The following is a 19,186-nucleotide window of genomic DNA, read 5'->3' as shown; positions in this document are numbered from 1 at the left end:
GCACAAAAGATATCACATCCTACTCAGTATATGGATCAGGGTCAAATCAACAGCATAGCCTTAAATTTTTAATCAAAATGGCAATCTGTCATTCCTAAGAGAATTAGGCAATGTTTAAGTGAATAACATGGATACATGTTAAATTTTAATGGAAGATACAGGGGAGAACCTACTGCAGCACAGAAAAACATGCTACAGAGTACCTTGCAGATACTTTAGTCCTTATACAAGAAGTTGTAATCCTACAGCATGTGTATCCTCTTTAAAATGAAAATCATCTTTAGACCTGGATTCTATTTTTTGAGTGATTAATGCATCCTTTACTATTGAAATCTTCTCACATACTGTAATTTTCTGAAAGTTTCTCATATAATATTGTATATGTAGTAATGTAATGTTATTTAAACTCAGAGATATGAGCGTGATATTTTTTTTTTTTTTTCCCCCCCCTGAGTCTGCCAGTCTGCTAATCTGAGTAATGGGGTCTGTTCAGAAGAATTTGAGTGTGAATTTAAGATGGATAAGGGGTCAGGTCTTTGCCTAATTTTTGGCAGCCTTAATGAGGAAGAAAGGTGGGTCAGGTCTGCAGAGACAGGAAGAGACCCAGCTCTACTCCATCCGAGCTCGGTAAGGAGCTGCTCCAATGGGACCCCTAGCTCTGCCTAGGTTTTGTGGCTAATAAGCCCCATGGAGAGTGGCATTGAGACCTAGAGCACAATGGTGACTTGATGTGGCTGTCTGGCTTCTGGAGCCAGTAGCTGAGCCCATGAAAGAGCCGACTGCCTCCCCTTTGGCAGTGCCAGAAGGAGCTCCTTTGGTAACCCTTTGATTTCTCTTGGCATCCATGCTCCTTTGGCTAAGCATTCTTACCCCAGTGATGCCATGTCTCCAACACCCTTCATTGTCCTGCCCACAGGAAGTTGTTCCCAGGAGGTGGAAAGCTCATTTGGATTTTACCAGCTTTGATAGTCAGGGTCTGCTCCTTAATTTGCCTTTCTTGTCTGTTTTTATCTCTGCTTTCTGTTTAGACTCAGTACTGCCGCATTTTTCACATCCCTCACCTTCCCCCACTTTTGAATACTTTTATTCCTATTCCTGACCTACTCGACAACTGTTAAATTGCTTAGGCAGTGAGTAAAATGCAGATTAAAGAAGTACTTTCAGCTCTTAGCTGAAATGTGTTGACAGGACTCACAAAGGGTCTAGAGGAGACATGGAAAAGTGATATTTTGGGGGAAAAAAGCCAGAAAAATGATTCTCATCAGATCTGAGGACTCACCGTGGTTTTGCATCAGCACTCCTGGCTGCCTTAATGAGGTTATGAGTCCACTAAAAGTGTGGAGAAAGTTTTAAGTGGTGATAATTTTAACATTTGTTTAACAAAACTTGAAGGAAGTTGGAATTGTTTTTTATCTGCACTACATTGGTGCAAATCAAAAGTAGCGTTACGCAAACTTATGTTCTTCTTGATTAGCAGTGCTTCAAAAGAAATCAGACTCTAACACACTCCAGAATCTCAGATATTATATTGTATTTCCATTTATAACCAGATATAATTCCCACACAGCATATGGTATTAATCTGGTGTAAACACCATGTTATGATGATACCCGCACACATACAGCTGACATGAAAATGTCTTCAAGTACAATATTTCCAAAAGCAATTATGTCTATATAGTTGGGAGTTAGCTTGTTATGTGAATTTTTATTTCTTATTCATACATACAAGATGAAACATTATGCATTACAAAGGAGATAGTCTCACTGTTTGCAAAAAAGAAAAAAAAAATTAGGATTGTCTACATTTTTGACCATTCTGGCTTTCCTAGGGAGATCTCACCTTCATATAACAGTATTTTGCAGTGTTGGAATTTCTGTTGTTTGCGTTAGAGGGTGGGTGTGTAGGTTACTGCAAGGACTACAGTGACACAAAGTGAAACTGATGACATTTTTGTAAGAGAAAATCTCCAAAGTAAGTATTTAAGGATATTTTGAAATTCTGAGTGAAGTTAATACTCCTGCCCCAGATATCAGCCACTGCTGGTAACCAAGCATTTTTCAATGTTGCTCAGAGGGGAGGGAGACCATCTTTCCTTGTCCAGGTAGATGCATGTGTGAAATACTTTAAAAAATTGTCTAATATTGGAGGTGAGCCAATCAGTTTGTTAAAAGGAGATAAATAAAAGCATGTCTTTTAAAAGTGAATGCTTGTGGATGGTAATATTTTTGCTTGAACACTTGCCAGTAGGGCCAGATTCACAGCTGGTGTAAACTTTTCTAGTGCCATTGAGTTAACACCAGTTTGAGATAAAAATTCATTTATAAGGATGAAGTGCAGCTTTTTCACAGGTTGTTTGTAGCTCCACCTGCTACTCACACTCAATTTTTTTAGCCTTTCACAGTGTCTTTTTTTCTTCCTGAGGATTCTTCCTTAAATATGTTCCTAAAACAAACATAATAAGGCAAAGTCAGTATAACATTCTAATAATGAAAAACTGCTCAACAATCCAGCTCTGCACTTGTTAGCATCATTTGAAATCAGCAAAGACTTAATTACTTCATGTTTGCTCTGCAGTGAATAACAGTAGGTTAGGTTGTTGATGGCTTTGTGAAGTGAGCATTTCCAGTTCACCTCTATTATCCAGTATAATATCTTAGTTTTTGAAAACAGTGATGGCTAAACAAATTTAATTGGGGCAAGTATAAATCTGGAATAACTCCACTGAAAATTTACACCATTGTGACTAAGAACTGAATTTAGCCCTTTTGGTTGGATTCTTTTAATGGTTTCTGCATGTTCTAGCATCCACTAGGGATGAGATGGAAGCCAGCACACTTGCTGTTATCTGTGATGCAGGCAGGACACCCGAGGTGAAAGGGTAAAGCATTATCACACTGTACCACCTGGCCCATCCAACACAATTTGAGCAACAATAATTGTATTGATTACTTCTTGTGCTCATGACTAATGACCTCTAGCTGCAACCTTGCATTTTCTAAATCCTTTATATTCTGATTTAATAATAAGATTTGATTAAAAATTGCTGTTAGCCAATGCCAATGATTAGTCAGCAGGACTGAATGCCGCCAAGTTCCAATGAGTTTCATTATTCTGGAATTAAAAAGGACAGAGAACTTCTCTGGGTTAATAATGCAACGATTCTGTCTCAATCAGGAATGAAAGAAAACAACCCTAATGTACAATTGAAGCAGAATGTATGGCTGTTACTAATAGTCTCATTTTACAGAGAAGTGTTTGAAGAAATAAAGGGAATTTGTCACAGATGGTGGGGACAGTTTGCCTTTACTTTTTATATTTGATTGGAAAGCCAGTGTCAGATGGTGTTTGAGGGGGCATTTTCCTAAAGAAAGCAATTTCCTTTGATGAAACAAGAACATGGGGTTTATTCAGCTTCTCCATGTGCATCCTTGCCACAACAAAACAATGAAAGTGTATGTAGGCAAAAGGGAATTGTGATGATTTTAGAAAATAACAAGGGGACTTGTCCAGTTTATTTACCTGATGAAAATATATTAACCTACTGTATTTATTAATTTATTTTCAATATGATGATTTACTATCTAAACAAAAGGACTTGTAACGTCTCCCACAGAAGATGGAAAAAGTACAATGTTTTCTTTCAGAAAGGTAAAATATTTAAATGCATACAAATTTTCAGGCATGTAGCTACATCCTGTTGCAGTGGTGTTGGGTTAAGGTTATGCCTAAGCATATACTTAAGAGCTCTGCCAACTCTGGATTGAGGCCCTGGTATTCCTGAAGATGGGGTACTCTAGAGAAGATGCTCTATGGGGGAAACATCTGCTGTGGGATGTGGTGTTCCCTCAGATCCTGTTCAAGCTGGTTAAAAGACTGGGTGACATTGAAGTCAATGAGAGCTGAGAGCACTCATCACCTTCCAGGTTCAGGCCTCTAAATAAATAAAAGACTCCCAAGATACAGTAAAGTATTTCCCTCATGTTGCACAGGAGCAAGAACACTGTCCTGTCTCACTTTCATCCTCCAGAAGACATGTCCCAAGCCTGAGGCCCTTAAGATACTTTCGGGGTATTTGAATAAATATCTCTTTTAGTTACTGCAGACATAAAATCTTTTATCCCCCTCAGGAAAATAATTTTTAAACATACTTAGTTAATAAAGTTTGCTTTTGGCAACTCTTGTTTTCCATGCTCATTATAAGTGCCTTTAAAATGTTTCCATTAATTAAGGCTACTTTTATGGGCTACATCCATTTAGTAAAATTACAGAAAGAAATGCTTCTGACACATCTGCCATTGACTTCTGTTTGCCTGAGCATTTTATACCCCAGTGAATAGCACAGTGGGGAGAGAAAGCCTGCAAAAGAGAATGATAGAAAGAGGTGAATTCTGTCCAGCAAAACAAGGAGGTCAGGAGAGACTTGGCTGATTACATACTCATGTTTTCCAGGATTGCATGAGGAGAGTGGAAAGTTGGTTGAACTCTAGTTAAAACAGAATAGACCTCCTACAACATACTAATTGAAATGCTCAGAAAATAAAAATGCGTAAAATGTGAGTTTGAATGTGTGAGATTGTGTTTTAGGGGAGCAGGCAAGAAGAAGGTTGAGCTGAACATCTCAGTATTAACTTGCAGAGGTTTTTATACACCCTCAGCTGAAAGCATTACTAGCCAGATTATAATTATAATTACCTTGGCTTCATCTCAGTGTTTATCTGCCATGACACCCACCCAGCCACCTGCCTGCTATTAATCCATTCAACACTAACTTCATCTTTTTTCCTTTTATCTTGTTTTTTTCCTGTTATCCTAACTTTAAAAAATGTGTCTGTTATTAGAAACAAACTAACAGAATATTTGTTTGTCCATGACATCATGTGTTCCTTTGTTTAAATAAAAAAAGTAAAAAAGCAACCCAGAATTCTTCATGTTATAAAAATAACCTGTTTGTATTTTATAATGAAAACTGGAAAGATTTGACATTTAACTCAAAAACTTGGAACAACTGATAATCTTCTTCAAATTAAATATTATTTTCTTTTAATGCAAAATATAGCCAGACATTCAAACAGGAGGAAAGTCATGCAAGGGGCTATGAGCCCTATACATATATATATATATATATATACACATCTACATATGTGTGTATATATATATATACACACACTTAACTGGTTTGTAGGATTCCACTGAGGGTGCAGTTCTGTTCAAGTCCTGGATATTTGTTGCTGTTGTTTCTGCTGAGGTGCTGAAGTTTATTGTTTGTCTGATGGAACACCTGAAATGTCCAACTGTCCTTTAAAACCATGCTTTAGGAAAACCAGAAAACAAGAACAACTTGAAGTAACAGCCATTCCCCTGGTGCTTAAAACCTTAGAAAAACTTAACACTAATTTCTGCTATACTGTTTCTAGGACAGAGAGCACTTACCCCAGTGTGCCTGGGACTGGGAGCTGATGCTGTTGTGTGGATCTCCTTTTGGATGTTTGGTGAGTGGCAGATTGAAGCACAAACTGATGTGTCAGAGGGAACTAATTATAATAATGGCTTGAGGTCAGGTAAATGTCTCACTATTTATCTGACCCAACCACTGTTTATTATACTCCTTGTGTCAACACATTTTTACAGAGTGAAAATTAGCAACTAATTAATTTAATTTCATGATTTAATGCCACTGTAAAGGAAAATAAGCAAGCTTTATATTGAATAGGGATGTTTCTAGAAGGGACCTTTATAAACATGGAAGTGAAGAGTGTTTCAAAGCAGCTTTGAGTTGAATGGTGTAAAGGTCTGATCTTGCAACCATTCATCAAGCCTCAGTTCATCAAATTGCACTTAACTTTAAGTATCTGGTCAAGTCTTGTTCAAATCAAAAGCATATGTTTAAATGCTTTCTGCGCTGGGGTCTTAGACTCTGCTCAAGCAACGTTTCTGATTGTGTCAAGCCTACTTGCCTGGGGAAATGTGTCAGGGTGAAGGCCTAATTGCCCATATTCCTCCCTGTACTGTTGATGCTCCTTTTTTCAATGACACTTCTGCAACCTGTCAGTTAAAGTTTGGAATTTCCCAGATTTCTGAACAGATTTTGGGGCACAGTTCAAGTAAGAAAATGAATTAAGGGGAATTTTTGAGGGAGCATTCTTAATGCTTATTATATTTTTCAGCTCCTCAAGCTGCTGTTCATTGTTGGTGCCTGACCCTTGTCAGCTAGTGCATCTTTTCTTTTGCCTAACTCACAAAGGCACAGCAGTGCTCTGTGTATAGGGAGACAATAATTTTTTGCAATTTTACTGTCTTTTTAACATGGAGACTTTCATTACTTTTGGGGCTGAAAGTTTTGCCATCTTTCCTATTTCCTATATTTTCTTTCTTGAATCACCTTCTCCACCTTTCCTTCCCACTATCATTTTATTCTTAAAGAAGGTCAGTATCTCCTCTTCCAGAAGCTAAGGCATGCTTTTCCCATGTCCTGGATGATTTCTTTCCTTTCAGTCAAGATCTCCTGGTTATTGAAACCCCAGTCTGGGTCTGTCTTCAAAGTTGTTTTTTTGTGTCAGGCAGCAATTGCTGTAAGGGAAGTGTGTAGAGCTTCAGCTTTCACCAAGACATCAACAGCTCTGAGGTTGGGGACTGAGCAGGCAATGTGTGGGTCTTCTTATCTCATTGGAAAATATCACATAAGTCATCAGGCTGACTGCAGAACATTCCTTCAGAGCAATGCACCTTTTGTACTGCAGAGCTGCAGCTGTTCTTGAAGCTATGGTCCACGCAGAATACAAATCTTTCTTTAGCATGTACATCAGTGGAAAAAAATACCCACAGGGGACAGGTAGAGGCTTCCTGCTCAGTGCAGTATTTCAACAAAATATTCTAAAATAGAGCAATGTAAAATAGGTAAGAAAAGCCATTGATAGATTTTCTTCTTTCTTTCCAAAAGCAAGTCAAGGACAATCTAAGGCATGGATGTCCTTTGTTGTAGTCAATGAAGGCATTTTTTCTTATGAAGAGGTAATAATAAGAAAAAGATCAATGTACTTGATGTCTGTGGAATCCTTCTACATTGCAAATCTCATTGGCCTCAAATTGGCTGGGAAAGATGGTGTTGTAGGGTCAGCACAGCCAGCAGACCAAAAGCTGTGTGCTTTAGAGAAGAGCTTTGAATGTGCTTCATGCCCTCTCCATCTACCATGTGTCTTGCACAAAAGCTGTGTCTATAAAATGAATAGCCTGTGTAAAATGTAAAGGATTTTATACAGCATATGTTACCTGTATTCAAGAAGTATCTGCAAAATATTCATCTGCCTAGCAGGCAAATGTCCAAATATACACTTAGAGATAGAAAATGGTTTTTCATTTCTCATTAAGCAAGTTAAAAAATGGAAAGGCCTCTAAAAATATACAGAGGTGTCCACAAAGTCACAGAATACTACAGAATCACAGCAGTATTTTCTTCTATGCTCTAAGGAAACCTTTTTCAATCACAAATACTGTCCTATTCACTAGTGCCCTGAGGAAACCCCTGAGGAGGAGGTAGGCCAATGCTCATGTTGACCTACCTTCATGTATCTCTCCTATGTTTCATCATTAGTTTGCTGCAAGTGTCCCTGCTACAAACAGGGATTCTGCCTCTGGTTGCTGGCACTGGCCTCTGGGTGGCAAAAAAAAAAATCACAATTCTGCCAATCACGCAGCACTGTGCCTGAAGGAGAGGAATAAAATTCATGGAGGCTGGATCCTGGAAGGACACTGCAAACTAATCATGAGTGACCATGAAGAATGATGGCTTAGTTCAGTCATCTTTCTCTAGTTACTGAATTAACACCATGAAGGCTCAATAAGGCTGAGCTTTATTGCTAAGCTTGACAAACCATCAATAGCTGAATACTGAGAAGTGAAAATGAGCTTAGTATGGAAGGAAAAGAAACCACCAAACAACTTTAACACCTAAAACATGCTCACTCATTTTCACATACAGCACTATGGACTTTCTTTACACAATTAAAAATTAATTTTACTGCATTATATTTACACAGAAACAAACAAACAAACAAACAAAAAAACAAAATTACCTCTTCTGACTTCTGTGGCTTTTTCACAGGCTCTAAATGTTACTGTAGGTAGGTCACCTTATCAGTCAATGTTTCATTAATATTTACTTCCACTTCTTCTGTTTTGTTTGTTTGTATGTGAGCTTCTGAAAAATATAGAATTTCTCTTGTCATTGTTTTGGAAGACATACCAGGTGTGAAGTCTAGAATAATAGTAAATGATCATTAGTCATTGTTTTAGGCTATGTAAAAACGTGCAGGAAAAAAATCATGCTAAAATGACATGTTAAAATACTGGAAATAGACCCAGACTAACTACTCAACATCAGGATAAGCCAAGGCTGTTGCTGGTTACTTCTTAATTAACTAAATGAAGCATACACAGCCAATAAAGTTCCAACTTTTGCAAGGCAAATAGGCTAGGACTTTTATGGATGCCAATAAAAGGAATGTTATCTGGAAGATATTCATTAGCTGAGTGGAAGTTATCTGTAGAGGCTATGGTCCAGAAAGTTGGGGGGTTTAATGGCTCAGGCACAGGTGATTGTGTGCTAAAGTGAATGCAGTTGGTAAAAGAAAAGAAGTAGCACTTCTTCAGTGTGAATATGTTTCATTATACTAGCAGTAAATTGCATGAACTTTTATTATCTCCTGGTCTGCATTAACCAAGGTCTGACTAATGGTAGTGGGTCTAGCCATTCATCTGCAGAACAGTAAGACTGGTTTATTGTTCCTCACAAGCCAAAGGGTAGATAAATAAAACTTAGCTGGATGCCTACAGCGTGGGAAAGTGAAGAAAAACATTTGTGAAACAGCATATTCTCAGGTATGTCTAATATCCCTTTTTTCCTATTTGTGACTGTGTAGTTAAACAAGAAAAATGGAAACCCTTACTTCCTCGGTGGAGGTTTATTCCCACCCAATCAGTGTTCTCCTTGAGGTTTTGAAACCATTTTTGTACTGTGACAGGTTGAGGAGGAAGGACTGAAACTTCTGAATAACAAAGATTAGCAGAAACAGAAAAAATGGTAGAATGGTCAAGAGCAGCATCATGTGTGTATGCCCCAGTGTTACTTCAGAGTTGTGTGTGTCTGCTCATTGGTCAGGCTGAGGAAGCTGGTGAATAACCCTGTACTGGCTGCTTTTAGAAATCCCCATGGTGTCCAGGGGAATTGTGATGACTTAGGTTTTTTCTCCAGGGGAGACCTGCTTTGTGAATTTGATAGCTGTTCATACAGTCCATGAAACAGAATGTGACTCAATGTGCTCTAGTGCCTATGAAGTTATTGTGCTGACATAATGATTATTTCTATCTCCTTTTACTTCTTTCTTACTCAAAGGCCTCCTTGTACTTTGCAGAGGGCACAACATTTTAGCTTCTTTTTTCGGTTTTGTCGATGGTAATGTAAGACAATAGCAGAACCAGGACTAGAACCAACATCCCATGGATTTCACCATTACCACCTCCAGTGTCCTTTATTGCTTCCCACTTGCTGGCTGAGGTGCTGGTTCATACTCTTTTTGTATTCATACTCATGTATTAGGTCAAAAAGGGTCTGACACTCTGGAGCCTTCAGTAGGCTCCAGACACCATAAATCTGGTGTCTTACTATCATGGAAAAAAGGTAGTTTGGCATACTATTATGGAACCACCCACTTTGTCTCCAAATACAATGGAAAAAGTTGAGGACAACTCAAGAATGTTAAGCAAGTTCAAAATACGGGTTACTGATCACCAACAGATGTGATGTGCTTAGTGTTTGGTATACTTCTAGATGTCAAAATCCCACAATATATATGCATGAAAAAGCCATATAGGTGCTGAAATAGTACAGAAAACAATGAAAATTAAATACCTAATTATTGATTTGATTTTTTAAAAAAACCCTCCTTCCTCTCTTGTATCTGCTCTTGTAAATGGGCAATGCTTGAAAGAATTTGGGAGCTATTAAGAAACTAATAATACATTCTGTGTTCGATGTCAAATGGCTTGTATGATTTTCCATGTGAAATGTGCAGAGCTGTGAAATAGTTAAATGGATGTTAATAAATTTATTCAGTGCTTACCTGGGAAGTTTTGTAGCTGGGGTGTCAAACAATCATTTAAAATCATGTGCTGCTCTTTTGATGCCAAACTGGTGGCTAGTTCAACTTAAACTTTGCATCACAAAAACAGGAATATTATGCAGCCAAGAAAAGGGAGCAAATGATAACACATACTTTAGCACTGCAAAACTGTTTTGCTATTTGTCTTCTTCAACTTCATAGCTGTTCTACTACCTCTAATCAGAGTGCTAAGTTGAATACTTGCTGTTGTCTGAGTGGGTAAATGTTGATGACAATTGTATAATATTCTGGAAAACTGGAGAGAATATTTTAGTCACTACAGCATGGCAGATTTAGGATCTGCTACTGAAATTGTACTGTGCAGATGAGTGACTGCACTTTTGGTGTGACTCAGTTGCTAACTATTTAGCTTGGATAATCCTAATATTTACAGTTTGAGAACCTTTCTGGTGTTCGTTATTTTTACACTGGCACATACAAAACTTCTTGAATAAATCCTGACTGCTGGCATAAGAGATGCTTTTCAGGCTGTCTACAGTTGGTGTCCAGTTTTGCTTCCATGGCTGCTGATTCCCACCAAGTGAACTGTGACTCAGGATATGGCATCAGTAGTAATGAAGCTTCACCAACTCCTTTAAAAGCAGATACTCTAGAAACTGTGGCATTTGAAGTTATTCTGATACAGGTGACCTGAACATATCAGTCTCCCCTCCAGCATAAGTGGGAATGAGCCTACATCAGAACTGTGGTACTGGGGTTTCCATATTTGAAAGGCTTTTTGGAAAGGACCCTACAAATATGAGTAATGATATTTTGTCATGAAGAAGAATAGAAACTTCTTATTCAGTTTTCTCCAGACCACTTATTTAAAAAGAAAATGTTATCCTTCTTTCCTCTCCTTGGTCTCTGAGGAATTCATATTAATTTTTAGTTAATAGCTGAAGGCCAAGTGCCAAATTGTGTCCCTGAGTCTACATAGGATATAAATACCTGTCCTTTTTAGAGTCCTGTGGGTCACCCTATTTTAAAAGAGGCCATGGTAAATTTAACATCCAAGGTGTTGTGAGTGGAAGACTAAATAGGGGGCATATAAGAAAGCTGGGGAGGAGGGGACTTTTTACAAGGGAGTGTAATGAAAGAACCAGAGGTAATGGCTTTAAAGTGGAAAAGGGTAGATTTAGATGAGACATTAGGAGGAAATTCTTCAAGTATGAGGATGGTGAGAAACTGCAACAGGTTGCCCAGGGAAGTTGTAGATGCCCCATCTGCAGAAGTTTTCATGGCCAGGCTGGATGGGGCTTTGAGCACGCTGATCTAGTGGAAGATGCCCCTGTCCATGGCAGGGGTGTTGGAACTAGATAATCTTTAAGGTCCCTTCCAACCCAAATCATGGCATTGAAGAGAAACTTCACTCAGGGCATGACATGGGTCACTGACATGTGCTGACTAAACATACAGGTCTGTTTTTTCTTACTTCAGCCTCTTTGTTTCATCTTAGCTGGAGGAAAAATAGACTAATGAAATACTTGCAGAAAATAAGAAGATCTTCTAAATCCATGTGCATATGTTGATAAAAAGAGTATCATTGTTACCCAAACTTTGTTTTTGTGAAAGATCTCACTGAAGGTGATAAGTGAGGTTTCCAGTGCAATTTTTTCAGCACCTTACAGATGCTTTAACTTCTTGGAAAGGTAACACATTTTGAATGATTTTGCTCCTATATCTAAGAAAAAAAAATTCTGTACTCTTAACAGCTTTGTTGCTTAGTGAAACTCATATGAAATACATATTGATTCGTTAGCATCTCTCATAAACAGAGATGTCCTTGTTCTCTGAACCTGAAACAATACTTCTAGTAACCACGGCAGTCTGGAGAATATAAAATAAGATAGGTATATAAAGAAAAGGTATAGATATCTTATTAGGATGACTGACTTCAGAAATACAATTGGGCTTTTAGCAACAAATCAGATCAGTGGGTTCTTGGGCCATGACTGGAGCTTTTGGCTGCTGCACCTTTGCACCACAGTCAAGGATGGATCCAGATTATTTGGGACATACAGTGTGGTGCAGAGAGGGCCTTCCCTCAGGGACTAAAGAGCTCTTGATATTAACCCCTTTATTCTGAGGTCAGGGCTCTGCAAGCTCCTCATTGCTGCCCTGCCAGCTGGCTTTCTTTTTTCCCCCTATGATCTGTACAAGTCACAGACCATCTCTTTAGATCCCAGTGCTGACACCACTAACTTTTTAGTGGTGTTTGTAGTTGCTTTCTTACTCTTTCTTATCTCTGTTGGTTTCTAAAATGCTTTGAGAATTAGTATGGGCATTGTGTAAGTGCCACATCAATTTTTTGACCTAGGTTACATGACCTGACTACAGTTACATTTATATTTGTATGCAAGATAATTATACTCAGATAATTTTGTACTATGTTGCTCTCTAATGATTCTCAATTGGTTTGACTAAGAGATCAACCAATACCCAATAACTATAATGAACTTGTCGGTCACTAGAAGTTTTGTTGATGAACTTATCAAGAAAATCTAAGTGCTCTAAAGTTTTTAATAAACATAAATAAAATAAAAACCTTTCTGCCTCTTCAGATAGTGTAATTATCAACTATTAGAAAACACATTGTCCCTCAAAACCAGAAAAATAATGCTTTAGTTATCAACACACATTAAAAAATAATTGGGACTAAAATATCCTCCTTAGTTAGTTACTTTGGGGATACATCTGCAGCTTGACCTTACCATCTCTTTTTCTATATTGTGCTAGTTCTGATGTTTTAATAGGCACAATATTACAACTTCACACTGTGACATAATATTTTGCCTTCAAATACATACACATAGGAAACACAAAGGACTGTTTGTTATATTCCATGTGTAAGATCAAGTACAATGTAAGATAAAAATGGAAGCAAAAAGCTTCCACTAGTAGTAAGCCACATTTTCTTCCTCCTGGTTTTTCTTGATGAGGTTACAGGAAAAATACACAAGTTGTTTATTTGTTAGCTTTCTGAGCTGCCAATATGTACAGTAGAGAAAAAAAAAATCAAAGTTCTGACAGGTGCAGGAAGAGAGAGCTCTGAGGCAAACTCTGACTCCTCAGGGTATTTAAAAAATTTTCCTCTTGCCAGACCCAAAATGAAATTCAATCTCTATGTCCAAGAAAATAAATAGTTCTGATGACTTGCCAGATATCAGTGCTTGTTTTGGATTTTTTATGAGATTCATGTAGGTGAAATTCAGATTTTTTTTTTTTCTTAACGCAGGTACCAGACTGAAATGATACAGCTGTGGGAGAAAAGTAACATTGCATTTTGGAAAGTAAAGTTTTTTATCTTACAGCAGCTGATTGACATAACCTGAGGAAGTATGCTTGAGCAAGCATGATTCATTTCTTATACCATCCCTGTTCCCTTGGATGGTGCTGTTTCCTGCCTTCCTGTTCCTTCCCAACTATCCTTTCCTTTCAAATAATTGCCAATAAAAATTCCAAAACTGTATATGCATCAAATATTACAAATACTGAGTTGTGTGAATGTAAGGGGGAGATGATAGAATGACAAAGATGAGGTGACTCTGATGCTTACCTGCATGAGAAACAGCCACAGCAGTACCATGGTATATGTCTTGGCCATCTATTGCCCAGCTGTACTCATACACAGGATTGTACTCATACACATTTGGGTTGACAGCAAGCTGCATAGCCCCTGTTAACATGTCCCTCAGTGGTAGCTTGTGCTGTGAAGGGATGTGCTGCTTGGATTGGAGCTGTATTAGGATCTCCACTACAGCCCATTCAGGTCCAGTTGTCTAACCTGGTACATGAATGCCTCTCAGGGACCTTCCAGATGGCCACCCCAACCCCATTTGCCCCAGCTGACAACCTAGCAAGGCTGTAATTGTACACACTGTGTTTTAAAACTCAGTTTTGAGGAGGTAATCCTGGTTCTATCACAAAGTCTCATAAATTAAATTGAAATAAGTCACATTTATGACTGGTTGTTAAGGAGCTGTAAGTGTTATGAATTTATGACATTGTGCTTATATTCAGCCGTTCACTGCTTCTGCTTCTAGATCTTTTTCTCCTATGTGGGATAAAATTTATATTTCTGGGTGAGATCATTATAAATCTTTTATGTACCACAAGTGCAATTTTAAATGTTTGCAGGCATGGAGAACTGGGCCCATGAGATATCAACTGTATTTCATGGGTTATTGCTTCATAGAACTGACAAAAAAAGAGCTCTGCAACTAGTATACACTCACAAATACTTCTTAAGTTTACATGTTTGACCTTTAAAAGCTGGTAGGCAGCATGAAATGTGCGATTTAAGAAGTAAAATGCTACATGGTTCATATTTTACTTAGATGCAATTTGTCATATTAATTTTTGTTCTGTAGAAAAACACCTCAGAAGACTTGCCCATGTGCTATCCTCCAAGGCTTCTTGCTGATTCCAATTACACTTGGACAAATTCCTTCATAGTGAGCATAGTTTGCATGCACCTCTGCATAAATCAGTGATGAAACACAGGCCAGCACTGATAAACGCATGGCTCACACTTCATGCGAGACTATTGCTGAGTTCTGTAGCCTTCACACTGAGCTTTCCTCCCACAGTTGTTAGAGGTGATGTATTCAAAGACAGGAGGTAGAGGGGAATATAAATTTCAAAAAAATAAATTGTTTTTTTCTGGATGGAATGATGGATGGGATGAAAAGATGGTTCTAGAACTAGTGACCTGTTAATAGATGACAAGCTGTGTGGTAGGTTTTTAGTGTGGCATTAACTTGAAAGAATATTTGGAAGAAATATGCTTTAATAGAAAGGACATTGTGCTGATACCTGGGAAATCTGGAGTTTCCTAGCACTGATTGCCCACTATTGCCAATTCCCTGTGGCACGTGGTGGCAGGTGCTGGCTCTTTCCTGCCTCCTGGCCCATATCCCAGCCTGGGACTGTTTACTATGCCAAACAGAGCTTGGGAGAGCATCTCCACAGTGTTGGGGACATGCAACTGAGATATGATTTATTGTGAACATCTACAGGCTGCATCTACATTGGCTCCATCCTGCTCTTCACCTCATTTGCCCATTTTAAGTGAAAGGCTCCTTGAGGGCAGCTGTGTTACTGATTTAGGTATCCAGTGTAAATAGAAAGAGTAAAGATAATTTGCCAGGGTCCTTGTGTCCTCTATACCACTGTGATAAACTGGGGAAATACTAACGAGCTCCAGGGATTATACCTTCCTGTTTCACTTCCTGTTTCCTTCCTCTGAATTTCTTGTGTATGGTATGGGATACTTAGTAATTCTGTTACTACTCTCCTTTTTTTAACAATCTGTACAATCTCTTTAGGTTTTTTGATCTCAGATGTTATATGTTGTATTAGAGTGATCAAGTAGGGAACATTCTGGTGTGTCTGTCCGGAGTCGGGTAAATGAAATTTGGACAAAGAAATGTCAAGATGTGGGAATGTTACCTCCATCAACATATGCACAAATATGCTTGTAAATGTTTTAATGTACCTGTGCTTCCTTTGAACATTTTAGCAGCACAATCCAACTACTGAATATTAAAAAAGCAAAAAGTAATTTCACTCATGGTTTCTATTTTAACAGATAGGCAACCTTCTTTCAGGCAACATTCATCCAACTTCATAGTATGCATCAAAATACATTTGGATTGTTTATGATTGATGTGGTCATCCTCTTATGATTCCTTTGGGCTAGATAGAAATAGAAATGTAGGGCAGGAGTCTCCATTACTGTGCAGCTGCTTTTCTCTGCACTGTCAGCATAAACTAACAGGAAAGCTGGAGGATCTGGCTCAGCATATATGTAATTCTGAGATGATGAGCTGCTGTGGGGCACCTACATTTCTCTTCCTTAGTGTTGCCGGGGTAACATCAAAAGGGTGCATGGCCAAAGGGAGAAGGCAATGGGAAAGGCAGCAAAGTGTCTCAGTCCCAATCATCCGCATCGACTTTTGGTTGAGGTTTTGGTACACAGTGTCTGACAGGTAAGCACTAACTGGAGCAGCTTTTGAGCATTTCTCATAAAATGGAAAAGCAAATGGCCTTTTCACAAAGCAGCATCAAGTTCAGTGCTGAAGTCTGTTTTCTGTAGTTGTGATCTATACCTGCAAATATTCATATCTCAGGATATGTTCTCTTTGTGTTTTGTGGATGGTTATATGTAGAAGGAAGAATGGAAAAAGAAGCAATATTGCAATACTTCAGAAGAAGAAATCTGGTTTTATTAGATGTACCTCTCATTATATAAAATGTGTACAAAGGAAAGAATTTTTTGTGCTCCCTGACTCTAAATATTTTGCATTAATTAGTATTCTCTCTTTATCATTCTCTTCCTCTGTAGAACCTGAATCTTTAACTAAAAAGTAATTAAGCCCTTAATGTGATTGCAATGATTTAAACAAACACACAGATAACCACTGTTTTCCTTAAATCAGTATAACCCCATTTTTAAAATTTTTTAATTTGTCAAAGTCCTTATAATATTCTCCAAAACGAGCTAACTACTGTCTGTGTACCCGGGGGATTGTGCAATGAAGACTGAGTTTGCCGCAGTTTTTTTTCACTTCTGAAAAAAAAAATCACAATTCACTTAGTCTGACAACTGAAACCTTTGATTACATGTTACCTACACAATAATGCTTCTTTTTCTTGTTAAGGCAGAGAAGGAAATAAATGCAGAAATGTGTCTGCTGAATTTCCAAGTTACCAATCTGTTGAAGGAAGCCACAGTCCTGACAGGTGCAAACGCTGGACTCTTGGTCTTAAGCAGTCTCATGAGCCTTTCAAAGGTTTCTCACCTCACTGATCCAAAATAAACTTCAGTGCTTATGAAAAATCAAAACAAGCAAAATGTTTTATGTAGCACAATCTGGTACAGAAGCAAAGAACAAATAGAGAGAAAAAGGGAGAGGAAAAAACCCAGCAGTTCAATTCTCTACTTTGGCCATTAATTGCAGTCCTTCTATTACTTGTCTTTTGGAGCTGACTTTTCCCTGGATGCCTCCAGTGCTGGGTGTAACAATAGATATTCTACTGGTCACATACTGGCCGTGTCCCATATAACTGAAATAGCAATTGCCTCTCTGGTACATAATTTAAAAATTTAACTATGAGCAGTGTGGACACTAACCCCCTACCACTGCCTTCTCTTACCTTAAGGACAGTTGCAGGTTTCAGTTCTTGAAAAGCTTTTGAGGTTTGTACCACTATACATATCATACAATGAAAAAAGTATCAGAAAGAAAATATGGTGTGAAATGGGGAGACATATCACACGTACAGTTATGTCAGCTGAGGTGCAACTTAACTGACTGGGAGGCAAATAATTCTGTGCACATCTCTCATCTTCAGGTGCTCAGAAAAGCCCTGCTTGGGGGCTTGTAGTCAACTATGGAGCAAAAAGGAAAGAAAAAACCCTAACAGAACACTGTTTCAGTGTTTACCTTTAAGTACAATCAGTAACTACCATCTTCTGCCTAAAATAAGTGCCTTCAGCACAATTTTTAGCCTCAGCCATCAGGTTTCAGCTGCAGTACCACAAAGATGGGAATAAGACAGTGTAGAGTCGTTGAGTTTACCAAGGTTTCTTTTCCTTCAGCTCAACTGTAAAATAATAATAATAATAATAATAAACAACAACAATAATAATAACAATAACAACAATCCAACAACAATAATTTATTAATAATAATACAAAATTAATTTGTTAGGGATATATAATTCTCTGCTTCACATATATATGTATATATGTATAGAGTTTATCACCTATATAAATATATACATGAATGACTTTGTTTCAGAAGGAAAAAAAACAATGGGAACAACATGCAAGACAGAAATAGAGCATCTTCCTGTCCTGAGTAGAATAAATTATTTCTGAATGCTGAGGTTAATGTTCATTCTGAACTGGGGCCTGCACAGCTGGGATTCTCAGTGCTGTTTGATCTGCCCTTTCAAGCTCTGATGATCCTGCTAAATTGCTTTTAATGGACACGGGGCTGAAGTACAAAAAAATGAGAGGGCTTGTTATAAAACAATAGAGACAACTTAGCTCACATGCACACCTGTTCTTTGTACTTCATGAAAGACTTCATCCAGATGGGGAGGGGGGATGTTTTGTGAAGCACTCCAGTGGTATTGAATGCTTGAGTTTCAGAATTTCAACTGCCATTTTGGGGTGGTCATAGGTGCAGTTGCTGTAGATATGGATGAATATTATAGGAGACATTTGTACTTGGCTTGTCACATCAGAACATCATGTTGCACTACTGCACACTCTATTGGTAGAAAGAAAACTGCTCTGAACAATTATTTTGTCATTGGGTTTTTTTGGTGTTGTTTGTTTGTTTGTTTGTTTTCCCTGAATGTAACTTCCATCTTAACCTGAGAGTTATATATCTACTAATCTGTTCTTTGTTAAACTTTTCTGTGATTTCAAGATTGCTCATGTGATCAATTTGCTGGGTGGCCCTTGACAAATCACTATAATGCTGAAGTCAGTATGGTGCTAGAGGAATCTAGAAAGAAAAAAGGCATTTAGCTGCCAAAAATAACCAGCATATGACAGTTATACTGTATTTGATTCAATTATAATGAGTCAGAATATAGAAAGAGAATGGATTGTTTCCTTTTTTTTTTTTTTTTTTTAATTTTCACATAATCTGGACAACAGCATTTAGTCTGAAAAAAACAATCTGAAAACTACAGATAAACCACATATAGTTTTTCTCTGTATAAAACGAAAATGTGCAGTGGAATACAGACATCTCTATGTTGATGTGCTGCTTGCATTCAATCTCAGCCTCAAATATCTACCTGAAAGCAGAGCAGTAATGTTGATATTCTGCAAGGTCTACATGTCTTTCTATGTCACATGCATTGGTTTAACTATGATTGCTTTTGGTAATCTGAAGAATTCAGTTTTGGTAAACTGAAGGAACTTTTCTATCATAGCATGCTTGGTATTGCAGGAGGCTGAGGACAATTTTGGAGACTGGCTAAAGAATAATACTTCTTGATGT

The 19,186-nt window shown here is 37.9% G+C and overlaps 1 long non-coding RNA gene across 2 annotated transcripts in view; it reads left to right on the top strand.

The window, feature by feature from the left end:
* Positions 1 to 19,186, top strand: part of LOC139795183 (uncharacterized) — a 146,562-nt gene that overhangs the window by 45,192 nt on the left and 82,184 nt on the right. Inside the window, exon 1 of one of the 2 annotated variants that reach the window (XR_011725410.1) lies at positions 13,393 to 13,430. The exons of the other annotated variant lie outside the window; for it this stretch is intronic. This is a non-coding gene — a long non-coding RNA (uncharacterized lncRNA). Of the gene's footprint in view, positions 1 to 13,392; positions 13,431 to 19,186 lie in introns of those variants that run through there. 2 annotated transcript variants of the gene reach the window in all.

This window comes from Heliangelus exortis, chromosome 3 (assembly GCF_036169615.1).
Source record: "Heliangelus exortis chromosome 3, bHelExo1.hap1, whole genome shotgun sequence".
Classification (NCBI taxonomy): Eukaryota; Metazoa; Chordata; class Aves; order Apodiformes; family Trochilidae; genus Heliangelus; species Heliangelus exortis.
The sequence above is the reverse complement of the archived record's forward strand: the minus strand, read 5'-3'. Positions and strand labels throughout refer to the sequence as shown.